We start from the raw sequence: 5,815 nt of genomic DNA, 5'->3' as shown, positions 1-5,815 counted from the left end.
GAAAGCGAGATCAGTGTTAGCCATTGACAGTACCGATACTTTAACATACATTTGCGGGACGAGTTCTCTGACATGAAAGCATACGGCTTCTTTCAATTGATCAGGTGCTAGCTTGTGGTAGACACTGGACAATAAAGGTATTAGCATATATAAAGGGGATGACAGGAGAGTGCAAGAGCATGTCTTACATCTCGTAGAAATGGCAATGTCTCAAATCCGCAGTCCTTCACTTCGATGGCACCAACCCTTTGTAAAATTTGTGTCACTTTATCCGCAACCTAGTCATATAAATATTGGGTTATGCTCCTGTGTTGTCATTGAGAAGAAGAAACAAAAAGGAGTAAAATAATATTGTCAGATACACTTGCCCATTTTCTGGTTTGTTCAGACAGTATGACAACATCTTGAAGATGTGCCTTTTCCCCCACAACCGGCCGCACCTCGACCCCAGCACACTTCCCCCCCTTATCCATCTCATTTATTTCTTCAACTTTTCTATTCGCGTCCCCAGTCTAACCAATGACAGCATCAGAAGTATAGGATTTCTTCCACATCCAACCACCATTTTCAGCTTTGAATGCCAGTTTTTTGAAGTACGATACTCCTATTTTTTGGACGTAAAATCCTTTGTCAACATGGTCAGCCAAGAATGGCACATTAAAGTGCCTAAAGAGCCTGGTCAGCAACATACCAAAAGGGAGATGTGTTCTCTTATTCTCCCTGCTCTTAATCTTCCTAATCTTGTTGAGCATTGTTGCAATGATCAAATTGCCTATGTTGACGGGTTGTTTGTGTAACATATGCCACAATATAACTCTTTCTAATGCACTAACAGAAGTGATACTTCCGGCTTTGGGTAAAATGTTATGAGTTATTATCAGATGTAACAGCCGTGGCAACACTTTCATATACGGTGCATAAAACTTAGTTTTTTTCCCCGTGTTCATAACTCTGTCACCATTTTGCCTAATTTCTCCAAGAAATTCTAGGTCATTGTACCCTTTCACAGCAACCTTATCTACATTCTTTGCGCTAATCCGTTTATAGTCAACAGTGTATCCACTATCAACCAACCCAAACTCTGAACACAAAACCTCAGTAGACAATTCCATGTCTACATTTCTAACCACTGAACGCAGAACAGACTTCTGCTTATTTGCCCTACAGTTAGCATAGAATTCCCTAACCATCGCATCATAGCACTTGTCATTATTTGCCAGCAAATTTAACAAATTTTGGACATTCAGATATTCCGTGATATCGATACACTCACCAGCGAGAGCTTCTACGTCGACCCACATACCTGCATACACTGGAAGACTCATACAGGCCTCCATGTTACTGCCTATGCTTGCTCCGGGATGCGATTCAATTGTTGAGTACTTTGACCAACAGAGGAAGCGAACACGATAAATCTACTTTTTTTTGGACCTTGCCGCCTACAACTGTTCGAAATGCTCCAAATTTCAGAAGGGGGGGAAAGTTTTAATCGAAACTGTTCACTGTGTTTACACAACAACGGAGCTTTTGGTGGGCTTAATAGGAGAAACGATGAGAAGTTCAAGAAAGGCAAGCTTTTTGTGGGATAATTGATCAGGCGGGGACGGGCGTGGAGGGGAGGCAAACCCGATTTAGTCAAACGAAAATCAACCCAATTCGGTATTGGAGCGTGTATTCCGAATCGGGTTATGCGCAAGCCAAATTACTTTGGCGACGATAGCCAAAAAGAGCTGGCGTTATATTCAAGAACTTGTTTATTTTCATTTAATCCGATAAATAAATTTGTTTACGAAAAAATGGGTATTCTTTTCTTATAATAAAGGAGAGCCAAAAAGAGCAGGTCTTTTATTGTAAATCGAGTTTATTTTTTATTTTATCCGATAAATATATTTATTTATGAAAAAAATGGTACTCTATTATTATAATGGAGGAAGGCCATAAAGAGCTGGTCTTTTACGACAAAGTGATACTTTACAGACTGGGACCACGATTTGGATTATCAAATTATCCAAAGAAAATTATGTCATTATTATATATATTTATGTTATGTATTGTATAATTATACTAATATATTATATGACTATAAAGTATATTATATATTAATTAATATTTTTATAAATGTATATTATAAATATTGTTATAATATATATTTACATATGACTATTTATGTATATTTATAAATGTATTTTATATGTGCATATAATTATAATATATATGTGTATATAGTAATATTATATTTATAATTATAATATATGTGTATATAGTAATATAATATTATATAATTATAATGATTCCTATTACTTATACGTATACTAATATATTAGCATAATTATATAATGCATTATATGAATATGTATAATAATTAATTAATTAAATTGACAAATTCATTCTAAATTTTCTTTGGATAATTTCATAAATCAAATCATGGTCTATTCATTATAGTATCACATTCTCTTAAAAGACAAGCTCTTTATGGCTTTCCTCCATTATAAGAACAGAGTACCATTTTTTCCATAAGTAAATTTTTTTGCAGTATCTAATCTACCACCATTTCGTATGTAGTTAGTAAACTTCTCACTTCAATACAGTATCCGTTACGTAGATCACTGCTGAGGAGTTCCCTCTGTACCTTCTAACTATCATCCTTTATTCTTACATTTCGTACACGTTTCTATACAACGGCGTTTTGTTGAGTTTGCATATGTATGTAGTTTTGTACTGAAGGTACTTCGACCGTGTATATGTACATTGGTAAATATAGAGCGTAACGAGCCCTACAGACCACCGCCCAATCTCGTCCGACCCCCCTGAAAAACCAATCGTATTTCAGTGTGCTAATCTTTTGTTAACGCACCGGATTTTTAGAAAATCGTATACTAACTTAATTAATGATTCGAGAAAAAGTCAGAACATACAAGGGCCAAGACAAGCTATTTAACTTTTCATACCAGTAATATTAGAAGAGTAAGAAGTAGCGGTCAATTCAGTTGCCAAACATAATTAATTTGTACACGATGGTGAAAATTTTGTGCAGTCATAGGAGTTGTCAACATTCAGACCAATTTTATTCCATATGGAGTTTAAAGTTCCGTGGATATTTTGCTGGAGTTTCAAAATTCATCAAGAGCTGGAAAAACCACTCCCAATGTCATTAGTCAGAGAATTCAAAATTAAATGGTGGACGGGATTCAATCAAGAATTCGGAGATCAACAAAATGTTATCAGATTCCTAACTACCGGAGATAAACTCAAATGGACGAAACCGTCATCCACTGCACCAACTTCAACCACTACTCCAAAGATGACAAGACAAGCAACCACTATTCCAACAACTACATCTTATCCAACCACTCCAAAGAAAGATAAAGAGAAAGTGACGGAAATGGCATCCGAAGAAATTGCCAGTAACTTTCTGATAAAGCAAATGATGCAAAATTTCGAGATGTTAAAAGAATATCTGAACTATTTACAAAAGCAAGATAAAAAGGAGGAAACTGACAAAATTGAGGAGTCAGCTGGATCATCCGAATCCACCTTTGATCCTTTTGGTGGACCATGTGGACAAGACCCAAATGACTTTTGAAAAAGATGTCGGCCACAATGCAAATTCAGATGAAAAGCAAATTCAAATTCAGATGCAAATTCAGATGAAAGGAAAGACAGACTGCTCTATAAATAGATTCAATTGCAAAGGATAGAGCATCGGCGAATAGATCAGAGATAATTTTAGCTTTCATCTAAAAACTCCTACCTACTCTCAAACCTACTCCTACCTACTCCAACCTACCTCTGTATTCTAGCTATTGTCAAGTGTATTCAATAAGAAATCAAGAAGTCTTGATTTCTCAAAAGCTTCCGTTGTCTACTCAATATTATCTGTAAGTCCAAATCTTTAAGTTAATTACAAGTATATATTTCCTTAGTTTTATGCTTATCAAAAGTTTTATATTGCTTGGGTAGAAGTGGTATCAGAGCCACACCCCTGAGTAAAGTGCATACGCATATTTAAAACTTTGCATTTATATTTGCTTTATTTCGAATTACGTTTCTATTTTAACTTGACTATTTCATGCATTTATGTTACATATTTTATTAAACTTTACTGAAAACGTTGGTAAAATCTGATGCCTTGTTAGACCGTTGGTAAGTCCAGGATAGGATGTTCCAGGCATAGTGCTCGGTTGTTCCCGTCTAAGTAAAATTTAATTAAATATTAAGCATGGCTGCATTTCTTAGACAATTTAAATTAGGATCTAATTCAAAGCAAGCTAATATAGTACAAAGTCATGAATATCATATGCCTATAAATAATTCAGATTGGACTATTCCAGAAGAAAAGATAGAACATATATATAGAATAGGCTCGTTAGATTTCAAAACAGCATTATCAGTTAAAACTCATGAAGAACAATTTCTATTCAAGAAGAATATCAAACAATTCCATTATTAAATCATAATACAATTCAAAAATATTTAAGTAAAGGATATCGATATATTCATATAGGTTTAATACAAATTGCTGTAAAACCTTTATTCCATTTAGGAGTTGATGCTCCTATATATTTAGCATTAAGAGATACTAGATTAAAAAGATATAAAACTTCTTTACTTTCTATGATTCAAACAAATGTTTGTAATGGACCTATATATTTTAACTGTGCTCCAAATTTTTCAATAGATCTAACAGACCCACATATTTTAAATTCAGTTATATTAGATGTTCATTTACAAGGAAATGAATTTGAAAAACATACAAAGAATTTTGCAATAATATACAGAATGTATTATAGACCTTTATCTTCGCATTTAAATCCAAAATTTATAATGACTCCAACTCTTAAAGAAGAAACAACTTTATTACAAGTAGATGCAGATAGACCTACAACTTATACTCCCAAAAGATTAAAATGGAATGAAATAACCATACCAAGTGAATTTGAAATTAAAAATCCACAAATAGCAAGAAATATAGAACAAACTACTGCTGAAGATATTATAGAAAAACCTGATGGAAATACTTTAATAAGATTCTCTTCATTAAGAGAAAGACCTAGTTCAAGTTATTCATGGATACCAGCTAGACATTCTAATTATGAATCCACTGAAATAAATTTTTCTGTAGAAAATACTTCAACATTTAAATATAAAACTCCTGTTCCAGAAGTAATAAATCAAAATCAATCAGAATATTCACCTACCCATTCACAAATGAAAGGAGAAATAAATGTTATAAATAAACCATATAAAATAAATCATAAATATTTACAAGAAGATTTTGATGATGAAAAAAATACTGAAAAAAGAATTTGGTTTTTTCAATTAGAATCAGAATATAAAGAAAAACTAATTATCGAATGGAAAAATGAAATAGATAAACAAAAGTTTGATTTTCCTTTCTTTACATGGTTAACATTTTATACATCAAAATTAGGAATAAATGATGTTTATAATACACTACAAATAAATGTTCAAACTAATTTATATAAAAAATGGAAATTAAAAGATGATCAAATTATAACCTCTATACATCCCCCATTACAAGAATTGAAAATCAACATAGGACAAGGAGATATAATAGCCTCACCTTTTAAAAAGGGAAGAGAAGCTGAGTCAAGCACAAATAATAATGTAAATTTAGACGATATTAAAAAAGTTTATCAACAAAATAATTACACAAATCAAATTCTTCATACAATTTCTCAACATATGGAAATATTAAATACTAAAATAGATACAATAAATAAATCAGAATTAAAATTCCCAAATGATATATCAGCACCTCATTTTAAACCTAGAAGCCTGACAAGAGAAAAAG

The sequence above is a fragment of the Coffea arabica genome, chromosome 5c (genome assembly GCF_036785885.1).
Source record: "Coffea arabica cultivar ET-39 chromosome 5c, Coffea Arabica ET-39 HiFi, whole genome shotgun sequence".
Taxonomy (NCBI): domain Eukaryota; kingdom Viridiplantae; phylum Streptophyta; class Magnoliopsida; order Gentianales; family Rubiaceae; genus Coffea; species Coffea arabica.
Note: the sequence above shows the minus strand (reverse complement) of the source record.